Source organism: Pteropus medius, unplaced genomic scaffold (assembly GCF_902729225.1).
Source record: "Pteropus medius unplaced genomic scaffold, Ma_sr-lr_union100, whole genome shotgun sequence".
NCBI lineage: Eukaryota > Metazoa > Chordata > Mammalia > Chiroptera > Pteropodidae > Pteropus > Pteropus medius.
The window spans coordinates 9,226,813-9,236,903 of NW_024340692.1; the positions used below are offsets into that span (position 1 = coordinate 9,226,813).

General features: G+C 36.3%; 1 non-coding gene across 1 annotated transcript; it reads right to left on the minus strand.

The window, feature by feature from the left end:
- Positions 1 to 1,815: 1,815 nt before the first annotated feature.
- Positions 1,816 to 1,920, minus strand: LOC120598690 (U6 spliceosomal RNA). Its single transcript, XR_005651725.1, has one exon. It is a non-coding gene; the product is annotated as a U6 spliceosomal RNA (small nuclear RNA).
- Between the last annotated feature and the right edge of the window lie 8,171 nt (positions 1,921 to 10,091).

Consider the following 10,091-nt stretch of genomic DNA (forward strand, 5'->3'; position numbering starts at 1 on the left):
TTCTCAACCACAGTGGTCAGTCCAGACATGTTCATCAGAACCCATCCACATCCACATTTTATGCTAGAATTTACCCTATTAATACTGGTAGAGAGTCCTCTTTCCTCATTAGTCATGAGGCAGTAAGAATTAAGCCTATAGCTACCTGAAGCTCTGGTTCCAGCCTCACAGAGACAACCAGCCTGAGAAAATAAAACCAGCGCATACGAAAGAGCAAAGATGAGAGACATGCAAAGAAAGATCCCATTGGTGTTTGAGACTCTATGTCTACTCACCCATAGCCAACACCACACATAGTTTGGTTATGTGAGCCAATACCCCAACCCCCACCTCTGTTCATGCTTCAGCCAGGGTAAATCAGATTTTTGTTACATCAACAACCTTCTAAGAAATATATTGTCCCTTTTCTGCCAAGACTAAGGAGACCTAGAATACCTTCATAAATTTTAGAGACTGTTTTTTTTCAAACAAGTCTAAAGGAAATGTAAACTTTTATTTTTCCTAGAGAGCCAGTTCAGCAGATTAACTTGGAGCCAGGCATTCCAGTTTTTCCTCCCAGCTCTGCTACCAATATGCACTGTGGCCTTGAACTCATTACTTAATGTTTCTGGGCTTTATGGAATGCACTTGTATAATAGGTTGAATTAGGCAATCTCAGAGGTGCCTTCCAGGGCTAACTTCTGTGACTAAAATTTTCCAAATAACTTTTGTCAGTGTATTTACTCATTTGAGTTCACAGCCCCTTGGGGTTTACTTCCAGTTCCCTATTTTAAGAAATGAACAGAGGAATTGAGAAAAGAAACTTAAGAAAAATATTTTATATATAGTTCAATTTATGACCTATTTGTTTAAAATCCTATCTTATAATATATGACGTATTGGCTAATATTTTTATGATACACCCACCACCTGAATAGTAGTAAATTAAGTGCCATTGAGATATACTTTGCCATCTAAGAGTTTTCGATCTCAATAACAAGACAAGTACATTCAGGTAGAACATTTACAAATCAAAATCAGGGCAGTGTGCAGCCATCGTATGAAAGGGTGGGACCAGCTCTATTTCTAAAGGCTGGTTTCCTTTAGGACTGAAAAAATAATAACCAAAAGCTTTTCAGAGGTTCTGAACTCCTAAAGAATGGGACTCAGCAAGCAACATTAACTGCAAGTTTACAATCTATTTTATGTCGAAATTTCTTTGAGTTTGCCTTGAAGGGAACATTTAATTCTTTTTAGTGTTTTATTTTAAACAGATATTATGACTGTGATTATGCTCATGTTATAGATAACCTTCCATTCTGTTCAGCTTTCAGAAATTCTAAAATATGTTCTTGCTGCAATGAATTCAAAGTACAACATTTAAATCACTTCAAGTACAAAACCAGTTTTGAAAAAAATATTTTTTTTCAGGAACCATTATTCATGAACATCAGGCCGTGGTGGCACCAATTTTTTTATGTGAGAGCATGGGTGAATATGTAAAATAGCTGGCAAAGACTCTATACTCCAGTATGAGTAGTCAGGGATTGTTTTAAAATTTTACACCTTTAAAATCTCTAGGATTTTCTAACTTAATCTGTGTTTATTAAAGAACAAGAATACACCTCAGTGTGAAGAAAAGACGAAGGCATATGGTGTTGCTTTCTTAAGCCTCGTGACAGAAGACTCTGCCAGGCAGTATAGGTCGTGTGAAAAGTCTGAGCACCTGGTTTCAAATCCTGGCTTTGCTAACAAATCAATGTGGCCTTACCCTTCCCCCCACCACCCCTCCACAATAAACACCTTTATTACAGGAGCTAAGACAGGAGGAGGATTAAAAATATGGAATGCTTCACGAATTTGTGTCGTCCTTGCGCAGGCGCCATGCTAATCTTCTCTGTATTGTTCCAATTTTAGTACATGTGCTGCCGAAGCGAGCACTGACCTTACTCTTTTTGAGCCTCCGACTCCACATCCGTGGAAGTATACACTTCGGTTTTATATCTTTTACATTGGTTTGTAAAGATTAAATGCCATCACAAAGAAAACAGCTGCGAGCCTATCACAGAGTAGATGCTCGATAAGTGTTAATTTTCTTTTTTCCTCTCTCTGAATTTTAACTTCCTCCTCTACAAAGTAAGAATTCAAAGAATGCTGTCGGAAAAACAAAACAAAACAAAACAAAAAATGATGCACTGTAAGTTCCAAAGTTACCCAGAGAAGATGGGCTGACCTCCAGACAAACTCAAGTGACAATACATTGCGGGTAGACACCAGATCGGTCCACCAGCTTTGAGCTCAGATATGTAAACATGAATTTCCCCAGAGAGTGTCTTATAACAGATAAAAAAGATAGAAATTTTCAACAGATTGATTTATTACTATTCTGCAAGTTGTCTTTCTCCCAGTGAGAAGTATGTACAGGAGTAAACAAACAACCAACATTGAATCAAAAGTTGTTTGGTGAGCATGAAATCAAGGCAAATTGGCTGAATTATCAGGGGTCAGCAGAAAATTTCTGTAAAGGGATAGCGACTAAATATTTCTGGCTTTGCAGATCATGCAGTTTTAGTCACAACTGTGACAACTCAGCTTTGCTGTTGTAGAAGAAAGCAGCTGTATACAGTACATAAACAAAACACTTCATTTACAAAAATAGGTTGATGGGCCAGATTTGGCCCCCCAGGCTTTGGCTTGTGGTCTCCTAGACTATGCGGTGAGAGTTATCAAAATAAGCATTTGGGTGCAACTGCCTTCACTATAGGAACAGAGCTGCATAATGGATTTTATACCTGGGTCTAGAGTTAGTAAAGCCAGTCCCTTAAGTGGATTAGGGGTTCATTCACTACCAACATTTGTTTCTCAGCATCCTATGTTTCTATTGCTAACTAACATTCCTTCTGAAGGACACATTCTCTCTGTAAATGTAAATAACTTTATATTCCAGGCAACGCCCTAACAGAGGCCATTCTGCCTGTTTAAGATATAACTTTTATAGATTTATATAGCTCATTGTATAGAATTTGTAGAGCTACGTTTGGGTTCTTTATATGTGTTTTATAATTTTACTCTCAAAAAACAATCTTACCTTAGTTTCTTATTTCCTACTTTAATATTTTGGAGGAGGTAGGAGTCTCTCACTATTATCTTTCTGTTTACTGTTTATAAGTAGGATGCATGAAAATTTAAAAAAAAAAAAAACTTCTGAAAAGTATGTGGCACTGAGTAAGGATTCAAAAACACTTCCTGACAGGAAAAACTTTTAAAATAAAAATAAGAATATAGTTGTATACATTGAACAAACATTGAATTAGTGTCAAAGAACTGTAATATTTTTATACATGTTCATTTCTGTCAGGCTCTATCATTTCCATTTGGAAGTGATTAAAAGTACAGTGAAAAAGAATTTGCTAAAGAAAATAAAATGGATATAGCTGGGAGTAAGGAAGGTGATGGACAAGCCAACCTAGACCAAAATGGTCTATGGTCAGCACCCCTCTTGCCCCTTTACTTGTTATGGAACATACATATGGAGACTTCTCACTTTATTCCTATCTTCTCGGTCATACTATTTTTGATCTTCTGTTCTCCCTACATCCTGTGACTATTTAGAAATATTTTGTCACCTCAGGATTTTGTATTATCCAGATGTGGAATAGGAAGTGGGACTAAAGAAAGGGAAAGGGAAAACAATGTATTTAACATTTGCTATGGGTTTCCTACTTTTTATGCATTTTATTAATTTGAATCCTTTACCTAATTCTGTGACATTATTTACATGTTATAGATGATAAAATTAAAGTTCAGAAAAGTCAATTGATTTTTCCAACGTTGCATAGATTAAACTAGATATACCACACATGCACCTGCCTCCAAAGTACCTGTTTGAGTTGTCAGGTAGTCATCAATGCTGATTCTTACTGTGCTCCTAGGTACCCTGAAATCAGACTTCCTAAGAAATTGGCCTGGCTGAAAAGCAAACTTGTTCCAATCTTCTTAACTTATGTAAATGCTTAATCCTCGCACTGGATTTCCCTATGGGCATTTTAGTTAGTCAGCTTCTGTCTACCACCTGATAACCCTTTTAAAAAACGGAAGACAAAAGGAATAATACCAAGGATATTTTTATCTTAAGCCCTTAATTATGGAATAAAATTGATGTTGGCTGCTAAAGAAATCTGAGGCCAGTTGGCATTTGAGAGAGTAATTTTTAGAGCAGGGAACCCACTTCAGAGCTTTGAAGTTATAGCATGTAAGCATGTTCTATCCTTGAATGAACTAGTCCTGCCATCTATCATATTTATTAGACTTAGTAGTTCTGAAAAGTTCTCCCTGGAGAAGCTAATTTTAATGGTTGAATCAGTATCACAAACTATATCTACATATTCTTTTTTCATTCTACTTTTCATTCTACTTTTCATTCTACTTTTCATCTCATACTTTTCATTCTACTTTTCATCTCATACTTTTATGGGATGAAGTGACATCTAAACATACACGCTGGGGGAGTTTTGACAAACCAGGTAACCTCCCCAGACTTAAATGAAGGTGCTGGACAAAATAGTCTCTAAAATCCATTCCAACTCCAACATTGTACAAAGATACACATTGTTAGGTTATCTAGTTCAGACATACCCTAGATTTAATGCCAGATACAGGCACTGGATGAATTACTTCCTCATATTAATAAGTTTATTAAAGGGATTTACCATTGTGTCGATGACAATTTTATTTTTAACCCAATACAGTCTTGCAGATTATACTGCGGGAGCATAAGTTTTTGTGCATTAGTGTTTAAACCAATTTAACCTTCATTTTTAAGGACAGTTGGAAGCATCCCAGTTCTTTAAACTATAAGAAAATACCAAATACCCAAATTTGTTGGTGTAGGCTGTGTTCTGTGTTTTAGTCTTGTCAGAACTTGGGCAGACTCAACCAAGAGACATGGATTTTATCAACAGAGTGGGATGTGTATGTGTAGGAGGGATGGAGCAGGAAATGGGAGCTTACAGGAGAGGAGTAGGGGTAAATATTAAACAAAATTTTTATTTAGTATACACTGTGCTGGGCCCAGGGATATAAAAACAGATAAAATATGTTAGGATTTTCACCTAAGGTACTTATTTGCCTAAGCTCTATCTCTTCCTGCCCCCACCTGGAGAGTTCCTATAGCTCACACTCAGTTTACACTATTATTAACATCTAACATTAGAATGGTACATTTAACTACATAACAATTAGTAAACTACTAATGTATTGTTATTAGTAGTAATTATTATTAGTAGTAGTTTATTATGATGATGTATTATTATTCACTAAATTCCATACTTTATTCAGATTTCCTTAGTTTTTACCTATTGTTCTTTTTCTACTTCAGAATTCCATACAGGATTCCATAATACATTTAGTAGTCTTGTCTCCTCACATATTCATGTTGGCTATAACAGATCCTTATCTTTTATTTAACAATTATTTTCCTTTTTTCTCAATATGTTCACTTGCTTCTGTTATTTAATTTGTGTTAAGTTGCCTGAAATTCTTCCCCTATTTAGCAGAGTATTAAATATTTAATCCATTGTTTAGCAAAGGCTCTGGAAATCCCCTTTCCATACAAACTGCCAAGCATTTTTTTAATTTCTAGAAAACTTGCAAGTAATGAGGGCAGCCCTTGCCAGAGGCCAATGAAAATTTATGATTAGTGAATTAGAATTTTCTTTGGATGACAGAAGGAGACTAATCTTTATTAATGACTCAGTCAGTTGAAACTCTTAAATCTTACTCAATTGAAGAATAACCTAGTTAAGTTTCAAAAGAGGTAGGCATATTTATTGAATGTTTGTAATTATACAAAGAAATAGTTTAAGAATGGTAGCATTTAAACTGGCGTCATTAGTCTTCAAAATTCTTATCTCCTTAGGAAGAGGAAGGATGATTCACACTTTCTCAGTGCTTCCTATTTAATCTGTTCAACAGATTTATTAAACTAGGTACAGAATTGGGCTTGTATATATTTCACATAGAAGGGCCAAGAACTCCAGTTCTGTCTATTCTCAATTTAATAATAAAAACCCTAGTAGCTTCTGAATGAAAGATCCTAGAAAAATGCAGCTTATTGTCCAATGCAGAGCATAGCAGTGTCAGGTTGATATGAATTTCTACAGGCCATTCTTTATTTCCATAGTCCTCAGATACCATTTAGACTGGAGAACATGATGCTCTGCTTAGCAAGTGTAGGGGGAATATAATTTAAAAATGAAAAAACAAAAATATCTATTCCAACCCACAAATCCTCTGCACAAAAAAGGTAATAAAAAAAGAAAACCTTTATTTTTGAATAGGCGTTAAACTAGAATGTGGTATGCATCAGAGTCAATCCACTGAGATTGCAAAGTCAGAAAGAAACTTCACCCCTTGATATAGCCAAGGAGATACATCCTATTACATATATGTGTTGACTTAAAAGACATCCAAATCTGTAGAGAATTTTTATGAATTTATTTGAGCCAAACTAATGATAATTGACAGGAAGCAAAATGTCAACGGATTGAGAAAATGCTCCAGAGAATGGCAATTTTGCAGCTTATTTTATACATTAAAAAGAGGAGACATAAGGAGGGTTACATGATGTCCATTGGTGGTAGATTAAGGACAGGAAAAAGCAAAGCATGAGGAAATCTTTGGTATTGAATAAAAAGGCAAAATAGAGAAACACATACTTTTTTTATGTTGATGGGTGCAGGATAGTTAATAATGAAAATTTACAGCACACAGGTGGTATTCAGGGAACAAGAATACAGTGAGGTGTTCTGTAGTCTCTTTATCCAATGCTTGTGGTTGTGACTTGATGGGTCTGGAAAAGAAGATTACTCTGACATTTCAAAGGTATGTTATCTTAGATGCAGAAAGACAATAGGTTACTTAAAGTAGTGATTGAGCTTTCTCAATGAAGTTATGGGCCTAGGATGAAACTACAGGTTATGACCCACTTTTAGTTAGGAATTTTTATGTTCAGACCATCCTATGTGGTTACTTTAGGTCTCTGAGTTTGTAAGGCCAGCCATGCAGGCCTCCTCAGAGTTTGGCAGGCTTACTATGTGGCCTCTTTTTTGTCTGCATATGTTTTCAAGATAAATAATAACTAATCTTCAAGTAAGAGGACTGGACAGCATCGTTGGTCACACATCATTAATTCTACCTTTACCTGGTAATTGGGGTGACCATCTATGTTAGCTAATTGACTTTATCCAAAAGGGATGGAGGGTGGGAATAAACAACAACAACAACAAAAATAAAATAAAATAAAATAAAACCAAAAAAACATATCTTTATGACAGAAAGCATTTTAGAACTTAGAGCAAGGAGTCCACCAAATTTAGGCCCCTACTTTCCCATAAAAACTAGGAGACAGAGGTACTACCTCCTTTGTTTACATTTCAGAGATAGCTGTCAAGTCCTTGAGAAAGACATTCCTAGGGCATAATATAAACAAAAGTCTTATTTAGCTTCTAAAATCATACATTTCCAAGAAATGGAGAAGGAATTTAAATTTACAATTTTCTAAGGTAAAAATTCTGACGAAAAAGGAGGAGACATCTCTTCCATTATTTTCAGCAAAAGGAATTGACTCATATTTTTTGTTCCTATTTGTCCTTACACAAGCCATAGATTTCTCTTTCATGCAAAAGTGTTTACTAAGCATCTGGCCATGTGCCAGCTTCCACACTAGGCACTATAAATACTAATATTGGTATATGATGCAAAAAACCTAATATCACATTTAGAAGAACTCACCATCTAGGGAATGAAATCCCAAAGACTGCAATGTCACATCAGTCCTCTCACAGGTCCTTAGAAGTCCCTCCTGCTAAGGGGAGAGAAATTTGAATAACTCTGGCCTAGACTTCAGACTGCACCAGGCACTACATTTCTTGCTTGGTTCAAAAAAGGCACCATGTGAAAAACTGCATGTTGCAGTTATTCTCTGCTAATAACAAGTGGCATGAATTACATGACAGTCATGTCCTGTACACTACACTGCTGGTTCTCACAACAGCCCTGTGAAGTAAGTTTTATTTCTATGCCAGATTTACAGATGAGTCGTGGTAGTTGGAAAACTTGCCACTGAACACAGAGCCAGTAAAATGGAAGACCAGTGTGAATACAAATTTATCTGACTCCAAAGTCCGACTACACTGTCTCCAAGTGTGTATGAGTTTAGGTCAGGAGAAGAAAGCCAACCTCTTCAATGGCTGAGCTCTGTTTCTTATAGAACTGTCATTACATAAACTTGGCAAAAAATGACTACCTTGATCAGGAAAAATTCCCTGCATTTGCAATGCACTTAACAGTTTCAAGTCACTTTTTGTACATGGTTTCACATGATCCTCACAACAAGCTTAGGAATGAGGTAGGGCAGGTATTTTAAACTCAATTTAGGTATTAGGAACCTGAGATTCAGAAAGGTTAAATAATTTATCCGACATAAAACAGCTAGCGATTTAAGAGCTGGACATCTCTCCTGATCTTCCAAATACCAGTTATCTGTGGCTTGAAATTGAAAAATCTCAAGCTAGAGACTTGTGGATTTCTGACAGAGATATAGAGATTCTAGGATTCGCCTGGAGCCTTCCCTCTACTCCAAGACCCAAGCTAGAGTAACTGTGTGCTCTGTCAATTCCGACTATTCCGAGTGATACTCACTTAAGCATGTCTTTAAGTTACTTGTAAATAAAATTCTGTTTGCTTGATATTCCCTGTGGCTAAAGAGTAATGTGTAAGCTTTTCAAACTTATTTTTACCGTGCTTCCTGGAGAATTTTGTACACTACTTACCCCAAATTGGGCCCTGTTCTGCAGTTTTTATTCAGGTAAAACTAATGGATTTTCCCCAGAGTGAGGCATGTGTAATCAATCCCATTGTTTGATTTCAATGGCTTATTACCCGGCAGGGAGAATTGTTATAGCAGAGGCAATTTAGAAAATCAGGTAGGATTGACTCCAGTCAATTTGCATACTGCAGTCCCTACAACAAAAAGTCATAGCACTTCATGCCAAAGATAGTGCAGTCATCAAAAGAGACTGCCTGGGCAACTAACTAACCCCAAGAGAGAATAGAACTATGTGTGTGTTTCTGTGTGTGTCTGTGTGTATGCAAGCGTGTGTGCAACACATGCTCCTGTTCATGTCCATGTGTGTTTAAAAAAGAGTGCATTTAGTATTATCACCAAAGAAGGAAAATTAATCTTCCAAGTAGTTATCTCTAATATTTTCCAAAAGATAGTTACCATCAGAACCATCCCTTTCAAGATCTCAGGTGGCTGGCCTTGAATGTGAAATTTGGTTTTCTATGGTTGTTTGTTCTGAAAAAGTTGGAAAGAAGCCAAGTTTGGAATGATTAAGAGGTATGTGAACAATTAATTGAAAAGCTACCTGAACTGAGCAGCCAAAATCTAGGCTCTAATCTGAACCTGGCCACTAACTTTCCTTACATCTTGGCAAGTAAGCTAATGCTTAGGCTTCTATTTCTTCATCAGTATGAGGAACTCAGAACAGATGTTCTCCTAGGCCTTTTCCAGCAACAAAATTTAGTTTCTAATGCTGTCACATCCTTGAAAAAGGAAAGACTGTCTGAAAGCACTGACTTGATTACTACCAAGTTGTATGTCATATCTATGGACTATACTCAATGAGCCAAATGAGAAATGAAGATGGAGGAAGAACAGAGAAAAAGGGTATAATTCCTATCCTAGCATAACAACACATCACCATTAGGGACAGATAAGTACATGTAGAAACACTACAGATGGTGGGTGATTAGCACCATCTTTTCAGTGAAAGATAAAGCTGCCCATATTCCAATACTAATGTGAAGTGCATCCATTGATTTGAGAAGTCCCTTACAGAGAGTTTTCTCTCATGCACTGGATAGAGAAGGGAAAGTAGGCAGCCTATAAGAGAAGACATTGACACTTGTTAAGACCAACTAGGTTGATAGATATTATCTCAATACCCCCACAACAACACTGACAATTAATACAAGCTTCACCTGCAGCAACCTGAACTTGGAAAGGTTAAGGAATTTAGAAAATTAAAAAAAGAAAGAAAGAAAGAAAA